The sequence below is a fragment of the Geotrypetes seraphini genome, chromosome 3, assembly GCF_902459505.1.
Source record: "Geotrypetes seraphini chromosome 3, aGeoSer1.1, whole genome shotgun sequence".
Lineage (NCBI taxonomy): Eukaryota > Metazoa > Chordata > Amphibia > Gymnophiona > Dermophiidae > Geotrypetes > Geotrypetes seraphini.
Genome location: NC_047086.1, coordinates 316,165,079 through 316,177,095, shown reverse-complemented (window position 1 = coordinate 316,177,095; position 12,017 = coordinate 316,165,079). Strand labels below are relative to the sequence as shown.

General features: G+C 40.7%; 1 protein-coding gene across 11 annotated transcripts in view; it reads left to right on the top strand.

The window, feature by feature from the left end:
• Nucleotides 1-12,017, top strand: part of PLCB1 (phospholipase C beta 1) — a 1,208,816-nt gene that overhangs the window by 552,974 nt on the left and 643,825 nt on the right. Inside the window, exon 1 of one of the 11 annotated variants that reach the window (XM_033937389.1) lies at nucleotides 2,539-2,607. The exons of the other annotated variants lie outside the window; for them this stretch is intronic. The gene's annotated coding sequence lies outside the window, so the exon portion shown is untranslated. Of the gene's footprint in view, nucleotides 1-2,538; nucleotides 2,608-12,017 lie in introns of those variants that run through there. 11 annotated transcript variants of the gene reach the window in all.

Below are 12,017 nucleotides of genomic sequence, written 5' to 3'. Positions count from 1 at the left end.
AATCTGATCAATTTTTTTAGGTGACCAGAGAATTGGATAGAGGGAGTACACCAGATGTGATGTATTTAGATTTTAGCAAACCGTTTGACAGTGTTCCGCATAGGAATCTAATAAATAAAACTCAGTGACTGTGGGATGGGCCCCAAAGTGACAGGCTGGGTCATGAACTGGTTGAGTGGAAGACAACAAGGATAGTGGTCAATGGAGTTCACTCTGAGGAAAGGGATGTTACCAGAGGTGTGCCTCAAGGTTCTGTTCTTGGGCCTTTTCTTTAACAATTTTATAAGCGATATTGCTAAAGGGATGTCAGGCAAGATATGCCTCTTTGTGGATGATACCAAAATCTGCAATAGAGTAGACAGCCCAGGTGGTGTGAATAACATGAAGAAAGACATAGTGAAGCTTGAAGAATGGTCTGAAATTTGGCAGGTAAAGTTTAATGTTAAGCTCATGCATTTGGGCTGCAAAAACTCGAGGGAACGGTACAGTTTAGGGGTTGAAGAACTTATGTGCATGACAGAAGAGTGGGATTTGGGTGTGATTGCATGTGATGATCTTAAGATGGCCAAACCTGTAACAGCGAAAGCTAGAAGAATGCTAGGGTGCATAGGGAGAGAGATAAGGCCTACGTAATGTAAATGTGCATGAGTCAAATCTCTTTATTTGAAAGGAAAAACTGCAATGAGAGGGCATAGTATGAAGTTAAGAGGTGATAGACTCCGGAGTAATCTAAGGAAATACTATTTTACGGAAAGGGTGGTAGATGCGTGGAACAGTCTCCTGGAAGAGGTGGTGGAAACAGAGACTGTGTCTGAATTCAAGAGGGTCTGGTATAGGCACATGGGATCTCTCGAAGAGAGAAAGAGATAATGGTTACTGCAGATGGGCAGACTAGATGGGACATTTGGCCTTTATCTGCCATCATGTTTCTATGTTTTTATAAACCCTGCAAAGCTAACTGATTTTACCACATTCTCCGGAAATGAATTCCAAAGTTTAATTACAAATTGTGTGAAGAAATATTTTCTCCGATTTGTGTTAAATCTACACAAGTTACTACTTAGCTTCTACGCATGCTCCATAGTCATAGTATTTTTTGAAAGAGTAAACAAGCGATTCATATCTACCCTTTTCACTCCCCTCAGTATTTTACAAACCTCTATCATAACACCCCCTGAGCCATCTCTTCTCCAAGCTGAAGAGCCCTAGCCTCTATAGCCTTTCATCATAGGAAAGTTGTCCCATCCCTTTTATTATTTTTGTCATCCTTCTCGGTACCTTTTATAATTCTGCTATATCTCTTTTGAGATATGGCAATCAGAACTGCACACAATATTCAAGGTGCAGTCGTACCATAGAGCGATACAAGGGCATTATAACATTTTCATCTTTGTTTTCCATTCCTTTCCTGATAATTCCTAATATTCTAATTTCTTTCTTAGCTGCCGTCGCATATTGAGGTGAGGGTTTCAACCCATCCTCAAGGATGACACCTACATCCTTTTCCTGGGCAGTGACTCCTAACGTGAAACTCGGCATTACCTAGCTATAGTTGAGGTACCTCTCTCCCACCATCACTTTGCACTTGCTCGCATTAAACATAATCTTCCATTTTGCTGCTCAGTCTCCCGATCTCACAAGATCCATGGACAATCCTAAAAGTTAGGTGCACTGTTATAATATATGCCCAAACATTTAGGCTTGATTTTAATTGACATAAATGCCTACACCTAAATGTTAGTCACGCATACAGGTGCTAGATGTGATTCTATAAATTGTACCTAATTCTGGAGGCGGTATATAGAATCGCGCTAAGCACCAACCTATTCAGCACTGATTTTTTTTAGGTGACATATAGTATATAGATTTTATCTCAGTGTGTATAATTGTTGATTTCATGATCTTATATCACACTTGAAAGTCTACATAGCACTATGTATTAACTAAACCTGTAAGTTTTAAATCCTATCTCTATTTCCTTTTATTACATTTGCAATTTGGCACAAGTTGCTTTTCTAGAAATATTCACCCTCAGGAGGCATGTAAGAGGTGGAACATATTGTCTCCATTATTTTGCTTCATGGAACAACAACTGATCTGTTATACTGTGTTAACCTTTGTATTCTAGGTGGCACCATAATAACAGATCTTTGGAAAACAGTGTATCTCAAAAATAGCAGCGTTATACCATGAATCTTTTGTTGTTCAGGTTAAAAATAAGGTTCTATTTATTGTCCAATATTGTGGATTAAGAGTAGTTTGTGTTCTTCATTCTAAAACCCTTAACAGTAAATTATAGCTTAGGAAAGACAGTAATTAAATATGTGTCCAAATGGTCTTAGACGAGTTGATTAAAACATATAGTTAAATACAGTGGTTTTCTGCTTGAAGAGAGCAAGTGATTGTTCCACTGTCTTGATTATTGTATTTCTTCTGATATGTCAATATGCTGTATTCCTTTTTTCTATATGTTAATTCCAAGTTATGATATCATGTGAGAATCATAGCCAACAAAAGAACTTTTGTTCCCCTTGTTAGGTGAATCGGCTAGATGAAAGGTTGGAAACATGGCTACAGAAGACACACACAAATAGGAATAGAAATGAGGTAGATATTGTTAGGTTGACACAAACAACTGGTAGAAGCAAACTGTGATACCACACTAAAAGCCTACCAAAAATATACCACAGTTAAATAATTGATACCAAAAGGTACCCAAAATGACCAGATGACCACTGGATGGATGAAGGCATGACTCTCCCCTCACTCCTCCAGTGGTCATATGGTGCAGCAAGATAGAAGGGACCGAGTCTGGCGTTGGCAGTGGAGAAGAAGGGTATGGATAGTATGGACTTTACCAGAAGAATGGAGTTCATTGGGGTGGGGGGGGGGGGGGGGGAGGAGATAAGTGAGGAGAGTTTTTGAGCAGCTGCAGAATAAAATCACTTGTAAGTCAATAAGATAGGTTGTCTAGTGAGGTTTATCTCTTTTGTGATACCAAAATTTGCAATAGAGTAGACAGCTTGAATGGTGTGGATAACATGAGGAAGAATGCAGCAAAACTTGAAGAATGGTTTATTTGGAGTACAGAAAAGTGCATGAACAATAAATACAATAAAGCATTAATATAAAGGCTATACAAAGATCAATGCACACAAGTCCACTAAAATACGGAAGGCATCAGTACAGAAAATATAAGTAAGAATAAACAAGAACTAAGTGGCTCATAATTGAAAGAGAAAAATGTCTAAAAACCGGCCTAAATCGGTCTTCACAGTGCTGCTGAACGACCAGAGCTAAAAGGGGCATTTTAGGAGGAATGTCGAGGGCAGGATTGGGCAGGCCTTGGGCCATCCTAGACTTAGTTGTATTGCATATATAACTGAAAGTTTTACAACACTACCAAGACGGAACTTGGGCGTTGTGACTTAGGCCATCTAAAACCAGGTCTAAGTCCACAGAAGGTATCCAAAGTGACCAGATAAGCACTGCAGACACAAAGTACAGACCCCCATACACTTCCGCAGTGATCACTGACCCCTCCCCACCTCCATAAAAATTGTAATAATATCTTTACATATCTGCCTCCAGAACATCAGCACCTGGCAGCCTGGCATAGGAAAGCCTAGTACAGCTGCACAGAAATAGCTTAAGTGGACTTGGGAGTGGGTTAGTGAACCATGGAGAGGAGGACCCAGGCCCATAAGCTACTTTACTCACTGCATTCATGGTATAAAATTTGCAGCCCCCCAAAAAAAACAAACAAACCCTTTTTGTACTGCCATATAAGTGGCTCCGCAGCCATAAGGGCTATTGGGGTGGTAGATAGGTAGGTCTAGTAGATTCTGGGGGTGTTTGCGGGGGGGGGCTCACCATGACCTATAAGGGAGCTGTAGTAAGATGTTTATGTGGGACCCTTTTTGTGAAGTTCACAGCAGTGCCCTGTAAGGTACCCCACTATTCTGGTGCCATGTCTGGGTGCCCAGTCCATCACTTTTCTGGCCCCTCCCATGCCCAAAAGGTCTTTTTCTAGGCGTTTGTGACTAGATGAATTTTTGGACGAAAATGGGGTATAAAGATGGATGACTTAACAGTTTGGCGATCAGGCAACTGGACGTACAGTTGGACGATAAAAAAATATATATATATGTTGGACGTATTTTTCGAAAATGGACCTTTTCCCATATCCGACTTTGGGCTACTTGCAACTTAGGCCCAAAACGGACTTAGACATTTCTTTTGATTATGCTCCTCTAAGCCATCTAGAACAAAATAGCAACAGGTTGGGAACTTAAAAACAAACTCAGATTACTGTTTAAGTAATCTATTCCCAGAAGCAATAAGAGGCAGAGAAGCGACTCAAAGGACAGTTAGCAGATAAAAAAGAAGTAAGTTTGTAGGCTAGAAAAAAATTATACAGCCCCTTTTATCAAGCTGTGCTAGAGGTTTTTAGAATTCCTATGAGCATCAGAGCATTTACTTCACCAGTCCGTGCTAAAAAGCTCCAGCACAGCTTGATAAAGGGGTTTATTTAGTAGACATATTTCACAATGCATTTACATGGAAATTTTAGAAAGAAAGACACATCCTGATTGTACAGTTAAAAAAGAGATCATCCTTGTACTTTATTTGAAAAAAAAAAAAGTGTAATAACCAATTTCTATCAGATTGCAAAGCAAGAAAAAATACTAAAAAGGCTGAAATGGCTAAATCTGCATTCAAAGATATCAGCAATATCTGAGCAAGAAAGTGGAATTTGTTCAGTTGAATTTTTCATAGCCAAAGGGAGATTAAAAATTCTTCACACTAGGTGGAAGTGTTTCAGATAGTATCTTCAAAATGACAGTCATATATTTAACATAGATTTCTCTAGCAGATCTTAAAGGAAGCTGAGAAAACTTAATTCGCTTGAGAACTGATACTCTAGCTTCATTTTCCAGAGCTTCAATTTTAGCTCCTTCATATGGTCTTATATTATGGAAGTTTCACATGCCTGCATTTTTAATTTTTCATCTCTTAACTCCTTCATTGATTTTTTCAAAATCTTTCACTTCTGAAATCAAAATATAGACATGATTGCTTACTTTCTTTGTCAATAAATTAACTTGAGGGACTAAACCATGCCCCAATTTGGACATACTGGCCCTGATTCTGCAAAGTGCGTCCCGATTGTAGGCAGCTGTAGGCATCCTACAGTTGTCTAATCAGCCAATCGGGAAGCATGTTTTCTAAAAAAAATGCTCCCCAGGCAGGCCGCCTATATTGAAGGCGCCTCCAGGAGCCTAGGGAGGCCCACAAGCCCGTCTAAGCTTGCCTAAGTCTAGATGGTAGCCTTAGGCGAACCTAGGCGGCCCTGCGCATCTCCCTAGCAGAGCAGGAGACGCTTACAATGTAGGCTAGCGAAATGCTGGCCTACATGGTAAGTAGACGCGGCCGCTATACTTTATCGTGGCAAGGGATCTCCCTGCCGCGATTAGTATAGCGGTCGCAGCTACGGCCGCCGGTCTCCCCCCCCCCCCGACGTTCGTGGCAGGAGGGTGCCTAACCCCTCCTGCCGAAAGAACCCACCCCCCCAAAGATCGCCAGCAGGAAGGTACCTAACCCCTCCTGACGGACCTCCCCCCAACCACCCCCCCAAACAAAATGCCCTAACCGCCCTTCCCGGACCCCCCAAACGGCCTCCCCGAAAATCGCCAGCAGGAGGGTGCCCAACCCTTCCTGCCGGACCCTCCCCCCCGATGAACTCCCCACCCCGGAACCCCCTCAAGCTTACCGCCAAGTTGGCCGGATGGGTCTTCGCACCGCCTGGCCAGCAGGCCCGCCTCTATCCAAATGAGGTGGGCCTGCCCCTCCCCTGCCCAACCCACAAGATCCTAGGGTCGCGATAAAGTATAGCGGCCGCATCTAAACTCTAAACAAAAACCCGATTCTGTAACCAGCGTCTGCAACATGGACGTCGGTTATAGAATCGGGTTTACTTTGGGTGGGTTTTGTTCTGATTCTGTATAGGACGTCCGGGACATGCGTCCTATACAGAATCCGGGCCACTGTATCTTGCCAGATAGTAAAGTAAAATTGGGTTACTTAGCTGATTAACAGGCTGAAAATCATTACTGACTAATATGCAGACACACTACCCATGTTACATCCCTGGCCTATCCCTAACCTGACCTATTAGATGGCCATTTAGCGGTGATATTCAGTGGCACTAACCAGTTGCTCAGTGAGATTTAATCAGGTAGAAGCCTCTCCTGCCCAGTTAAACCTTTTTGAATTTTGGGTGGTTTGACCCAGTTCTAAAGCAAAGACATGTATGTGATCTGTCATGCCACCAGCAATGCCTGAAAACAATCTTAAGTGTGACTTACTGAGATCACATCCCAAATGATGAGACACTAAAGAGAAGCAACTCCAGAAGATTACCGAATGTGGACTCAGACAGGACACATTTTATGCATGCAAAACCAGTGTTATCCCAAAATAGCAGTAAAATGGAACTTAGCCAGGGGATTGAAAAGAAGAGAAATGTAAGACTAGCCTTACTGGGTCAGACCAATGGTCTATCAAGCCCAGTAGGCTATTCTCACAGTGGCCAATCCAGGTCACTAGTACCTGGCCAAAGTGACTTGTAGGAGCACACTCAAGAGGTATCTGTACAATGGAAGCACTGGCCGGGAGAAGATTGAAGCAATTGCAGCTGATCAAAAGAGATACAGAAAGCTTCATGCCCGAAGTACAAAGATGCACAAAAGGAATGAAGAGAGAGAGAGAGAGACTAATATATTCAATAAAGAAAAGTAGATGCCTTCTTATTGAGTAGGCATCTAAAAATAGTTGTCTTGTAGAATTGCTCTTCACTTGTGTTCTTGTTTATCGTATGAAATATACATATGTGACTATCTTTGGGAAAAAGTGACTAGTAGATCCAAAATATTGAGAATGGTTGATTTTTCATGTTGTGGGTCCATAAACAGTCTGAAAATCTTATGTTTGAACTTCAGTAACTTTTATTTTCATACAAGAGATTGGGGTTTGGACTGCTGCATTACAATAGAATAGAATTAATCAAAACCTCTTTTTTTTTTTCCTGGAGACTTTAGTCACGTTTTCCCAGAGATGGAGATAGATGGATAGATTCCAACTCTATCTATCTACACGCTGCCAAAGCTACACCACAAGGAATGCTTACACATAGATATGATCAAAGCAGATACATATTTTCAATGCACATCCGTTTTACAAGCATACGAGGCAGTCGGGCAATTTTTGCCACTTCATTTATCATTTTGTTAATATTCATTGAAACAATAATATACAAGCTTTACAAAATCATTCCAGATGTTCAATTTAATCAAGGTATTTGATAGTAGTCATACCAGGTAAACATCAAACAGGACAAAAACAAATAAATTGTTTAGGATGTGATGAGGAAGTTCAGACGGTATTCAACATAAGATTCCCTAAAACAATATAGCATCTACAAAGGAAATAGTAGCTTTAGATTTTCAGCTAATCCCACTATCCTTTAACTCCTCGAGTCCTGACTCCACCAGACCCACCCAAAGATATAAACTATCCTTCCCCTCTTTACGTGGTATTCTCTATGCAGGTAAACTGGGAAAATCTCTTCTCTTCAAAATCACAGGTCTCTGGAATGACCTTACTACCCCGTTGCTGAACCTGGGCTTTCTCCAACTATTCCGCAAGCAACTTGGCTGTTCTCTAACATGTAATTCTATTTTCCCCCTTACTCTTCCATTCTATATATAAGCTCATGTAAACCTTTTCCTTTCTCTTCTTATATTTTAAGTTCTTGTAAACTGTGCCGAGCTCCACTTCCGTGGAGAGGATGCGGTATATAAACTTAAGGTTTACATTACATTACATTACATTAGTGATTTCTATTCCGCTTGTGCCTTGCGGTTCTAAGCGGATTACAAGTTAGAAGACTGGACATTTCCAGTAGCATTGCAGTACATATAATCAAGAATGCGTTAAGTTACAATTGTTGTTCTGGACTTTTCCAGGATAAATTGGTAGTAGATAGTAGATAATGATAGGTTGTTTAGGCGAATAGAGATAATATTGTCCGGATTCTGTTGTTTAGACGAGTAGAGATAATACTGTCCGGATTCGGGTGTTGCTGGTGGTGGTGTTTGGGTAGTCATGAGAGTATTTTCTAATTCTTTTGTGAGGTTATGATGATGGGAAGTGTTTTTTGAAGAGATGAGTTTTGATTTCTTTTCGGAATGCTTTAGTTTAGCTATTTATATTTAGTACATATATTAAAAATAAATCTTTTTACTATTATCCCCTGGATTCTATATACTGTATGGTGCTTTGAATTTTCCGCACAAATTTGGGAGTGTGCCCAATTTGCGCTTGAAACTTATTTGAATGACAAGCCAGTTAGCACTAATTGACATCTTAACAAGCAATTATTATTGCTTATTGGATTTAATTGAAATGTATGCATGCAAATATAGGAGTGGCTCCAAAAAGAGGGCATGGCAAAGGGAGGGTCACAGGTGGATCAGGAGCATTTCCTCAAATTTACGTATGTGGTCATGGTGATCTGCATCTTATTTAGGTGTGAGGATTTATGCCACATTTTAGTTGGTGTAAATAGTCGAGCCTAAATGTATTTATGATATTTATTTAATTTATCTATCCCATTCTTCCCAAAGAGCTCAGAACGGGTTACAGGTCGACATACATGATATATAGTTAACAATTTGCCATAGTTACAGTTTAAGTTTTTTTGATACAAGTTTTTATCCTAACTCGACACATACTATGGCTCTAATACCAATATATTCGTACATACCGTTTTTCCCCGAAAATAAGACCTACCCCGAAAATAAGCCCTAGCATGATTTTCAGGGTAGGTCTTAATATAAGCACTTGAAAATAAGCCCTAGTTGCCGGCAGCAACAGCGCTTCCCCCTGCCCGCCTGCCGCCACACCCCCCCTGACCCATCTCTCCCTCCCATCTGACCGTGAGATAGGAATACCTTATATCAGCGTTGGCAGCAATCTACACAGGCTGCTTCATGGCCTTCTATCTTCTGGGCATTCCTCTGCCGCATTACTGATAATGTCATCAGAAACATGGCAGAAGAACGCCCGGGAGATAGAAAGCTTGAGTAGATTGCTGCCGACTCTGATATAAGGTATTCCTGTCTTGTGGTTCAGATGGGAGGTGCACAGCGGAGGGCGTTGGGGGGATAGAAAGATGCTACACGGGGGTTGGGAGGAAGGGAGGGATAGAATCGGCAAGAGTTCTGCTGCACAGGGGGATGGGAGGGAGAGAGGAAGATACTGCCCAAGGGGATGGGTTAGAGGGGAGGAAAGATGCACATGTGGGGGAGAGAAAGGAAATAGGAAGAATTGAGATGGAGGAGAAGAAGGGAGAGATGATCATGACATGAAAAAAAAAAATAAGACATCCCTGAAAATAAGACCTAGTGCCGTTTTTTGGGCCCCAAATTAATATAACAGTGTCTTATTTTGGGGAAAACACAGTAGTTTACAGGATAAATTTGACAGTTACAGTGCAATATTTATCAATATAAGTTTTTATCTTAATGTGCCACATCGATATACATTAATATAGTAACATAGTAAATGAAGTCAGATAAAGACTTGAATGGTCCATCTAGTCTGCTCATTAGTTATTATCATTAAAAATACATGATTAAATATTTAGTTCCAGGTCCCTGGCATAAACACTATTCTATAAACCACAGCTAACTTTACCCTTCTTTTACTAAGCCGTGGTAGAGGTTTCTACCATTGTCAGGAGTGCTAAATGCTCAGACACTCATAGAATTCCTATGAGCGTCAGAGCATTTAGCGCTCCAAGCCACGGTAGAAACCTCTTCCGTGGCTTAGTAAAAATGGGAGGGAGGTAGAGGTTAAGCGTTGTTTATAGAATAGCACTAAGTGGAGGGGGAGCACCAATTATTTAGGTGCCAATAGAATTTTGTGTTATATACTTGTGTTCCTGTCTGTGGTTTCTAGATGCTTTAACTCAGTAGGATGATGGTGACTGTGTGGATGAGTTTCGAGAAATATATTGTTTCAGCTTCTGTATTGCACCCCCTACTTCTAGGCCTTTCCCCTTGCTTCTCCATGCCCCCCCCTCTACTTTCCCACTTCCTCTTTGATCTGTCGCCTTGAGCTTGTATAGAGCTTGATTAGATAAGATATAGGTGGTATGATACATTTTTGTGTGTCTATGGGGGTGTCTGTAGATGATGTATGGATGAATGACTGAGTGGGAAGGTATGAAATGGAAGTGTATGTGGTAAGCAAGAGTGTGTTAGAGGGTGTAGGTTTGTATTTGGGGGTGTTGGGTTCTTAAAAGGTTAGGGTATATCTAATACGATATAGAGGTATTATGACTTGGGGATATTATTCCCCCCCCCCCAATTCCCTCCCTCTTTATTTATTTATTCAATTTTCTATACCGTTCTCCCAGGGGAATTCAGAATGGTTTACATTAATTTATTCAGGTACTCAAGCATTTTTCCCTGTCTGTCCCGGTGGGCTCACAATCTACCTAATGAACCTGGGGCAATGGGGGGATTAAGTGACTTGCCCAGGGTCACAAGGAGCAGCGTGGGTTTGAACCCACAACCCCAGGGTGCTGAGGCTGCAGCTTTAACCACTGCACCACACACTTCCCTGCCGTGGTCCCTCTCTCCCTCATTACTATTTTGCACCCTGTTTCTCTCCATCTTTCTACCCTCACCCTGCCTTCCCTTTTTCTGTTTCATCTTTTCCCTCTCACTGCTCTTTGCTTTGACCTAGCATTGCTTCTCCGTCTGCTACCGCAAGGCTTGGAATCCCTGTGATGTGGTTTCCTTTCCTTTAATGAAGCTTCAGGCAGTGCTACTCCTTTTAACGTCGCCGGCCTTAGGCCCATAGGGAATATTTTCTTCTTCTTCTATACAGCCACTGCCTCTCCCTCTGATGCTAGCTTTTTCATGTGAAGCTGTGACCTCGCGGTCACCCTACTGTTTTCTCCCAGCTCCAATTTATGCATTTTTTTCTCTGCATATTTCACAAGCAAATCTATGTAAATTGACAGACAGACAAGATAGACCCTACCAAATAGATGCTATTGTCGCAGCAAAAGTCCCCTAAAAGTGCTTCCTGCACTCATTGTAATCATCTCTGTTGGTTACATACTTTATAATATAAGTGTTCTCTGAATTCAAAATCTTCTATGAATGTGTTTTCAGTTATCGAATAAACTTGGGTGGCAGTTGTAATTGTTGTGAAAAGGTCTCCTGCCAGATCCTGGTATGCTACTCAAATAATATATCACTGATTATAATTGTTAGCTGTATGATGTTGATCATTAGCATTGATTTAGTTTACAAAATATATATAATTGTAATGAAAGTGGAAAGCTCAATTAGATGACTCAGGTAGTCTAAAACATAGCAGTCCCCTAAAAGATAATGTTTCACTCAACTGTCAGAATATTCATGTCAAAGATGCTCAAAAAAATAAAAAATATTTTAAAAGTCCTTTAAAACATATTTTATCTTGCAGTAGCTGTGAACAGTATTTATAATTATTGGTGTGGGGGGAGCATAATTTTTTAATTTAACCACCTATATTCATGGTATTTTTGCCTAATTTTCAAAGGGAAAATATTTGTGTTACATTATATTATGTTTTCTACTGGTACAAAGGATTATACAATTTCTACTTGCATATTTTTGCAGGCAATTTTTAAAATATATATTTTTATTGAACAAAAAAAATCATCATAGTAACAGAGACCACCACCACATGCTCCCTAACCAGTAAAGAATTCAGCAATTTCTTCACTGAGACAATAAGAAAACTACAGGAAGACAACGGACTAAATGACAACATATCTATAGACCAACAAAAAGGAGAAACTAGAGACAAAATGGAAGAGTTCGAACCTGTCATGGAATTCCAAGTGAAGAAACTACTGAGAAGAAACCAGACCCACCATCCCTCAACACCTGCCC